The following is a 9,377-nucleotide window of genomic DNA, read 5'->3' as shown; positions in this document are numbered from 1 at the left end:
TACATAGAGTAAGTAAGTCGACGTTTCTGAGAGATATGTCTGCCAGCAAGTCAGGAAAATTACAATCCTGTTTTAAAGGAGATACATCTGGACTTTGAAATAATTGTTTGTGCACTGATAATGTCTTAGGGCTGCTGGATTAGTGAGAAGTTAGAGCTTTACCCTGAGTCACATTGTTTGTGTGCATTTGCTGGTCTTTTCCCCCTTTTATTTGAAGACCTGTTTGTACAGAAACTGTAAGATGCAAAATATCTATAGCCTGTGTTCCTTCTCCTCCCCACTAGGAGTGTGGCCTGTATTTAGAAGTAGCCTGATGACTTGGGCAGCTTCAGGATTATCCCCACCCTACCGAAATCAGTGTGAGCAGCGCAGCCCAGGCTGACAGATTTGTGAATGACAGACTTCTGGTTTTGACCAGCCAGTGCTCATTCCACTCGGTTCCCAGGCACTTGAACAAGCACAGTGGCACATGAGGCCCTTGAGTTACTTGAGAGGGTGCAAGAAGCCCTGCAGAGTCGTGGGGCACTGCACAGATGACACTAACTAGATGCTGAAACAGCAGCTTCACAAGGGCTTCCTTCTGATCCCACCTCCCGAACTGAAGGGAGGGGCCCTCAGGGGAAGGTGGGATGATCAGGCAAAGACCCTCAAAGTACCTGTTTGACAGTGAAAACGTCTTTGTGGGTAGCATTTAGGAAGATATGAAGGAACACGTCTTGATTCTGTTCAGCAGCATAGGAAGGTCAAAATCGAGACAGGCAGTGGCAAGAATGCTTTTGTTACCTTTGCCCATTACTCCAGACAAGACTATTATTCAGAATGAGCAAACTGTATTTACAGCTGAAGTGAGAATACCTGTGACCAGGACGGGACCAGTGATTCTTGGTAGCTGTTGAAGTGGTATTTGGTGAGAAGAACTCTTCCTAATAGCAGTGGTGTAAACCAGGAGTGGGGAACTTTTTCATCTTGGAACGCTACATTATTTAGCCACATTCAATAAACTTCAATTAGAGAATGAAAGGAAACAACCGCCGGCGACAGACCTCCGCTCTTAGGCGCTGCAGGATAACTGACACCCACTCTTTCTCTTCCCCTTATTGGCGCTTCTCTCTTGCCTTCTGCCTCTGGGCCCCCGGTTTGGGGGTCTTCAGTATCTAGGAAGGCAGTTTCTGAAAATTAGGGATTTCTTAACACTTAAAGTGGCTTTCTTTTTTTTTTTTTTTAGCGACAGAGTCTCACTGTACCGCCCTCGGGTAGAGTGCCATGATGTCACACAGCTCACAGCAACCTCCAGCTCCTGGGCTTCCGCGATCTCTTGCCTCAGCCTCCAGAGCAGCTGGGACTACAGGCGCCCGCCACAACGCCCGGCTATTTTTTGATTGCAGTTTGGCCGGGGCTGGGTTTGAACCCGCCAGCCTCGGCATATGGGACCAGCGCCCTACTCACTGAGCCACAGGCGCCGCCCCTTAAAGAGGCTTTCTAAAGGCAGTTTAAAAATCATGCCAAGGTCAGTTGAACAGAAAAAAGGGCCTACGAGACAGCGCAAATGTGGATTTGGAAGTCAAATACTGACAAGCAATGTGGACAGTTACTAATATCTGAGAACCAGAAGACGGCAGCACACCGTAAGTGCTTGCTCTTTTCATCGGCTTTGCTATCATCACACTCTCATGATGAAAGTCTTGGATTTTCTATTGAAGATGTCCAAAAGGAAATTAAAAGAGGCACAAAGCTGTGTTCTTTGTGCCACTGTCCTGGAGCAACAATTGGTTGTAACATGAAAACTTGCCACAGGACATAGCACTACCACTGCACAGTGCATGATAAAGCTGAAATGTGAGAGAATCCTTCGCAATACATGGTTTATTACTGAAAACACAAGAAAACTGCACATAATTCTGAAACTGATTTAGAGGAAAGTTTCAATGAACATGAACTAGAGCCCTTGTCACCTAAAAATAAAAAGAAAAGTCGCAAAGGAAGGCCTAGAAAAATGAATTTTAAAGCCTTAAGATACCAGGTCCACATTCTCCCCTGGAACAGACAAAATGGAAATGTAAAGTAGTTCCTATAGAGATGGGTCTCCACACAGAAGCAGCTCTAGCGACATGGGGCCTAAATGTGGATTCTGTCATGTTGGGGAGGAAGAAAATGAGGCAAGAGGAAAACTGCATATATTTAATGCCAAGAAGAGAGCTGCGCATTACAAGAGCATGTTATTTTCTTCTGGCACAGTCCAGCTCACAATACCACCAAGAGCAGAATTTGGAGATTTTGATATTAAAACCGTACTTCAGGAGATTAAGCAAGGAAAAAGAATAAAATGTACCCTTTTCAGTCAAGTGGGTGCTACTATTGGATGTGAAATAAAAGCCTGTGTTAAGACTTACCATTACCACAAGACAAAGCCAAATACATTGAAAATCTGTCATGAGGAATTTACAAACTTTATTGTAAAAATCATAGTGGAAATGATGAAAGATGAAGAGGATGAGGAATAAGAGAGTAAAAGCTCAGGAAAAATAGAAATTGATCAGCAACAGCTAACTCAGCAGCAACTTAATGGAAACTAGGTATGAAAGTTAATTATATGGGATCTGTTGTCAGAATACAATATAAACTGATAAAATTCATATTGAAGTAATGGTATGCAGTATGATTTTTTTATTTTTATTTTTTTGAGACAGAGCCTCCAGCTTTTGCCCTGGGTAGAGTCCTGTGGCATCACAGCTCACAGCAACCTCCAACTCCTGGGCTCAAGTGATTCTCCTGCCTCCACCTCCCAAGTAGCTAGGACTACAAACACACACCACAACGCCCGGCTATTTTTTGGTTGCAGCAGTCATTGTTGTTTGGCGGGCCCAGGCGGGATTTGAACCTGCTAGCTCAGGTGTTATGTGGCTGGTGCTTTAGCCGCTTGAGCCACAGGTGCCAAGCCCAGTATGATTTTTTAGTCCTATTATGCTAAATTAAAAGCATGTTACTAGGGAAAAAAAAGAAACTTCAATTAGATATACTGAAAAATGTACATTATTTTTTAAAAATCAAACTACTATGTACTTAATAATTTCAAAAAATATGGGACACAATTACAAGAGGGACTTTAACAAATGGAATCAGTGTAACCTAATGTTTTGTACCCTCAAAGAATCTCAAACAATAAAAAAATTTCAAAAACTAAAAACTATTTATTTGAAAGTTTACCTTTTAATGACTTTGTTGCATCTGCTTTTTGTTGGAAAGCATTTGATTATTTGGTTGCAGTATGGAGGTCCATAGCATCAGTTGATCCTCAAGATGGGCTTCAGTCACTTGTGACTTTAAGGGTGTCTTGATTTGGGTTAGGTGGAGAATATAGATTCACAGCAATAAATGGTTGAAAAGAATTGGGGGCATATTGCCAAAGGCACAGGCATTCTACTGCATTTTTCCATATTTCCATTGGCTCTTAATTAGTATCAATGACTTTAAAATGTCATCCACTGAGAGCTCAATTTAATTTGTAGTTTTTTTTTTTTTTTGTGGTTTTTGTCTGGGGCTGGGTTTGAACCCGCCACCTCCAGCATATGGGACCGGCGCCCTACTCCTTGAGCCACAGGTGCCACCCCTCATTTGTAGTTTTTTAAAAAATTAATTAATTATTTTATTTTTTTGAGACAGAGCCTCAAGCTGTCACCCTGGGTAGAGTGCTGTGGCATCAAGCTCATAGCAACCTCCAACTCCTGAGCTCAAGTGATTCTCCTGCCTCTGCCTCCTAGTAGCTGGGACTACAGGCGCCTGCCACAACACCTGGCTATTTTTTTTTAGTTGCAGCTGTCATTGTTGTTTGGTGGGCTGGGACTGGATTTGAGCCTGCCAGCTCCGGTGTATGTGGCTGGCACCCTTGCCGCTTGAGCTACAGGCGCAGAGCCTCCATTTGTAGTTTTTTAAGTGCCTTGGTGATAACACATAGGTGAGGCTGAAATGCTAATATGAGTGTGATTTTATGAGTAGAGTGCCATGGCATCACACAGCTCACAGCAACCTCCAACTCCTGGGCTTAAGCGATTCTCTTGCCTCAGCCTCCCGAGTAGCTGGGACTACAGGCGCCCTCCACAAGGCCCAGCTATCTTTTGGTTGCAGTTCAGCCGGGACCGGGTTTGAACCCGCCACCCTCGGTATATGGGGCCGGCGCCTTACCGACTGAGCCACAGGCGCCGCCCTGAATTTCTTTAATATTGATATTGTCGTATCACAGAGCAAGGTACCTTATCTTTAGTAGAAACAAAATAATATCGCAATTCCCAATCCTCATTAAAAATTCTGTTTTAGGGCCAGACAAGGTGGTTCATGCTTGTAATCCCAGCACTCTGGGAGGTTGAGGTTGAGGTTGAGAACTCATGCCTCAAGTCATGAGTTCGATACCAGCGTGTCTCTAAAAATAGCAGGTCGTTGTGGCGGGCACCTGTATTCCCAGCTACTCGGGAGGCTGAGGCAAGAGAATTTCTTGAGCCTGAGAGTCGGAGGTTGCTGTGAGCTATGATGCCACAGTACTCTACCATTTGGGAACAAATCCATCTCCTGGCTAGGCGCTGTGGCTCACATCTGCAATCCTATCACTCTGGGAAACCAAGCTGGGTGGATTGCCTAAGCTGAGGAGTTTGAGACCAGCCTGGGCAAGAGTGAGGCCCCCCATCTCTAAAAATAGCTGGGTGTTGTGGCAGGTGCCTGTAGTACCAGCTACTTGGGAGGCTGAGGCCAGAGGATCTCTTGAGCCCAAAGAGTTTGAGGTTGCTGTGAGCTATGATGCCATGGCACTCTACCAAGGGTGACAAAGTGAGACTGTGTCTCAAAAAAAAAAAAAAAAGAAAAATATTTTTTATTCCTTCTGCACACTCTTGGTCTTCTTTGACATGATGGGCTATTAAGCAGACAGTTAAAAAATATTGTTGAACTATGCAAGTGTTCACAAATCTACTTCAAACAGAAACATAGTACAATGCACTGTTTTCAAAAGCTGATAACAGACCTGTGTCCTCGACTTCCATACATTCTCACCAACAAGCCTGGTGTGGTAGTGGCACCGTTCAGGCGGGAGAGTTAGAACTAAATCATGAGCATAGCAGCCATCAATTTAGCCCTTCTGGCTTATTAATGTTCTAATTATGCCAGTCTAACCTGGAGGATTGTTTCAATAAAACTTATTTTATTTTTTCTTTTTTAAAATACACTTTAAAAATAAAATACAAATATAAAAGATGGATAAAAATGTATCAATAAAAATGAAAAGATTTTTTCTGTAAAATTTGGATCAGTCAAGCAGGACTGAAGGACCTGGAAGGCCACATGTGGCCTTAAGGGAGCAAGTTACTGGTGTAACCTGAGCGTTCGTGTTATTGCTGGCACCTGTTTTAGCACTGTGTGTACCAAAAATGGATTTGTTTTAGCAAAGTGTGTACCAAAAATGGATTTGAAACAAATGAAGGCACTTTGGGAAAATCCTAAAGTGACTTTGATCGCAACTATTTATTATCCATCTGCAAACTTGTCCTTGAAGGAAGCAAAATTCATAATCATGAACACTTAGCCCTGTCATGAGGGGAGCTGACATTTTCTTAAAACTTGCAGCAATTAAGCTGGCTGGGAGTGCTGGTTAGGTTACCAGATCAGAGAACATGCAGATTTCCACAGATGTTAGCTCCAGGAGCAGTGCTGCTGGCTCGGCACCTGTAGCTCAGCAGCTAGGGCACCAGCCACATACACTGGGCTGGCGGGTTCAAACCCAGCCCAGCCTGCCAAACAATGACAACTACAACAACAAAAAATACCCGGGCATTGTGGCAGGCACCTGTAGTCCCAGCTACTTAGGAGGCTGAGGCAGGTGCCTGCCACAACTCCTGGCTATTTTTTTGTTTTTGTTGTTATTGTTTAGCAGGTTGGGTTCGAACCCACCAGCCCCTGTGCATGTGGCTGGTGCCCTAACCACTACACTATGGGTGCCAAGCCAAGCTTAATGTGTTCTTAATGGTTTTCCTCTTGAACCTCTACCTTTCACATAATCATCCATTAACAATTTCTTGTAATTCTATTCCCAGTTACATCTACATATACAATTCACTGATCACTTTTGACTGTCTTTTATTTACTTAGTTTGCAAGTTCATTTAAGTGTCTATTCTGTATCACAGTGAAGTCCCACAAGTATGCTAGAGCATTAGTGGCTAGGCTGAGAGATCTGACCTACAATTAGACTGTACAAGGTGTGAGCGTTTCAAGTGCTGGATCTAGGAAGGATATAAGTTTTTAATGGGGATGGTAAATTTTATGGAGCATAGTATTATTCATGACTTGTGACTTTTGGTGAGTATACAGGACAATTACAACTGAAATGGGCACACATTTAAAGTTGGCACTTACTGTCATACTTCAAAATAATGCATTTTTATAGCATAATTAATGGGTACGTGAAACAGCACATTTTGGCACTTTGCTCATTAGTCCTCTCCTATGCTCCAATACAACCCAGAACACAGTAACTAATAACAACCAGGTGGAATTAATAGCTGAAAAAACACTGTTGTAGAAGTATATGTTCATTATGTTTAAGTAGTGAATGTGCAGGTGACAGGTGATACTGCTGTTAGGAGCCTGTCATGTTGCCTTTACATCTTTGGGAGCCTCATTTTTAAACAACTTATTTAAAGTTGCACTTTGCTCCAGCAATATGATCATAGTCCTTAAAGCAGCGGTTCTCAACCTTCCTAATGCTGCGGCCCTTTAATACTGTTCCTATGGGTCACGACCCACAGGTTGAGAACTGCTGCCTTAAAGGCTCCTAACTTAGTGGTAGCTAAGGTAGCATCTCTAGCACCCGCCAGTATAAACCTCAGCAAACCAGCTGTAACTATAAATTAAAGGCATCCACACGTGTGGCTCCTCATCACTGGTACTTTTGTAAAGGTTGGAACACTTTTGAAAAATTGTACCTGTTTCTATTTGATTTTCTTTCCTGGCACATGTCTGAATTGTGTGGCGAAAAATACAAAGACTTGCATGGACCTGCCGTGGAAGGTCTGATTATTTCACCAGTATTCAGCGTTCTAATGCCGTCCCCTCTTAAAAGGAGAAGTAAGGGGCTCTAACATCATAAACTCTTCATCTGCAAAGACTGAAGAAATACCACCTCTCCTGCTAAAAAATCAGCAAAAAGAAAGACTTCAAAAGACTTGTGGGCAGTGAAGATTTTCATTCCATAGGAAAGAACAGGACTGAGTCAATGTCAAGAATAACACAATAAAAAGGCCTGTTGTCGTAAGTTGCACACAAGGGCAGGTTGGTTGCTCTTCATGCAGAATTGACATCAGGAGATTTTGGAAGCATATTTTTTTTTGGTTGTTGGCAGCTGGTGATTGTGGTATCGATGCCCTTAAAGTAAAAAGAGAACAATACTATTCTGTCCTTTGAAATGTAAACAGAGTTACAAATACTAGTCTAAAGTCAAAGTTCCCAAATCACACAGACCTTTGCTTCTGTATAGGATATTTGTGAACTATGTGAGGATTTTTAAACTTTAGTTTAATTAAATGTTCAAACTTTAAAGACACGAAGCACTTAATATGTATGTTTTTCCTATTATTTCTGTCCCTCACATTGCTGCATATGCCTTTTTTTTTTTTGAGACACAGTCTCACTTTGTCGCCCTCAGTAGAGTGCCGTGGTATCACAGCTCAAAGCAACCTCAAACTCCTGGGCTTAAGTGATTCTCTTGCCTCAGCCTCCTGAGTAGCTGGGACTACAGGTGCCCACCACAATGCCCAGTTATTTTTTGTTGCAATTCTTATTGCTGTTTTAGCTGGCCGGGGGCCGGGTTCGAAACTGCTACCCTTGGTATATAGGGCCGGTGCCCTACCCAGTGCACCACAAGCACCACCGAAGTTTTTTTTTTTTTTTTTTTGTAGAGACAGAGCCTCACTTTATGGCCCTTGGTAGAATGCCATGGCATCACACAGCTCACAGCAACCTCCAACTCCTGGGCTTACGTGATTCTCTTGCCTCAGCCTCCAGAGTAGCTGGGACTACAGGCACCCGCCACAACGCCCAGCTATTTTTTGGTTGCAGTTCAGCCGGGGCCGGTTTTGAACCCACCACCCTCGGTATATGGGGCCGGCGCCTTACTGACTGAGCCACAGGCGCCCCCCGATTTTTTTTTTTTTTGCAGTTTGGCCAGGGCTGGGTTTGAACCTGTCACCCTGGGTATATGGGACCGGTGTATATGCCTTTTTAAACAAAATATAAACCTACTTATTACATTTATAAACATAAGATTACTTTTGGGGGGGACAGAGTCTCAGTTTGTCACCCTAGGTAGAGTGCCACAGTGTCATAGCTCATAGCAACCTCAAACTCTTTGGGCTCAAGCAATTCTGTTGTCTCAGCCTCCCAAATAGCTGGGACTGTAGGTAGCTGCCACAATGCCAGGCTATTTTTAGAGATGGGGTCTTACTCTGGCTCAGGCTGGTCTCTAACCTGTAAGCTCAGGCAATCCACCCTCTTTGGCCTCCCAGAGTGCTTGGATTTCAGGCGTGAGCCACCATGCCCAGCCACATAAGATTACATTTTAATAAAAATAATCAGAACAACCTCATATAGAAAAAAGATACTAAAATCAAACATACTTAGAGTATGTACATATAAGTGATTTATACAGAAGTTGCTATACACTCAAATTTTGTCCTGTGCAATCATAATTAAACATAGTTATGAGGGAATAATTATTCCTTATATCACATGTCTATTAAATATAGGGAAAATTTTTCATTGAAAAGTCCAGGATTGGCTGGGCACCCGTAGCACAGAGGTTACTGCGCTGGCCACATACACCGAAGTTGGTGGGTTTGAACCTGGCCTGGGTCTGCTAAACAAGGATGACGACTGCAACAAAAAAATAGCCGGGCATTGTGGCAGGCACTTGTAGTTCCACCTACTTAGGAGGCTGAGGCAAGAGAGAATCACTTAAGCCCAAGAATTGGAGGTTGCTGTGAGTCATAGCTCACAAACTCTTTGGGCTCAAGCAATTCTCTTGTCTCAACCTCCTAAGTAGCTGGAACTACTATGTTTATTGCAGCATAATTTACAATCACAAAGATGTGGAAGCTACTTCCACATGAAAGAAGTGAAAATGTAGTATATGTATACCATGGACTACTACTTAGCCATAAAACAAAGATGGCTTTACCATCTTAGATGGATTATTTTTCCCAGTGTATATCTTATTTGCTTTGTCAAAGATCAGATGGCTTAGATGGACCTACCAAGGGCACTATAGTGAGAGTCCATCTCAAAAAAAATAAATCTTATTAGTATTTAATATTGCTTACATGTTAAAATCAATCATATACT

General features: G+C 42.8%; 1 non-coding gene and 1 pseudogene across 1 annotated transcript; both read left to right on the top strand.

Annotated features, from left to right (window-relative positions):
* The first annotated feature begins 1,379 nt into the window (after window positions 1-1,379).
* LOC128572387 (PHD finger protein 6-like) overlaps window positions 1,380-9,377 on the top strand; it is a 283,036-nt pseudogene continuing 275,038 nt past the window's right edge.
* LOC128573229 (U11 spliceosomal RNA) lies at window positions 7,274-7,406 on the top strand. Its single transcript, XR_008376384.1, has one exon. It is a non-coding gene; the product is annotated as a U11 spliceosomal RNA (small nuclear RNA).

The sequence above is a fragment of the Nycticebus coucang genome, chromosome 20 (assembly GCF_027406575.1).
Source record: "Nycticebus coucang isolate mNycCou1 chromosome 20, mNycCou1.pri, whole genome shotgun sequence".
Classification (NCBI taxonomy): domain Eukaryota; kingdom Metazoa; phylum Chordata; class Mammalia; order Primates; family Lorisidae; genus Nycticebus; species Nycticebus coucang.
Note: the sequence above shows the minus strand (reverse complement) of the source record. Positions and strands in the feature narration are given on the sequence as shown.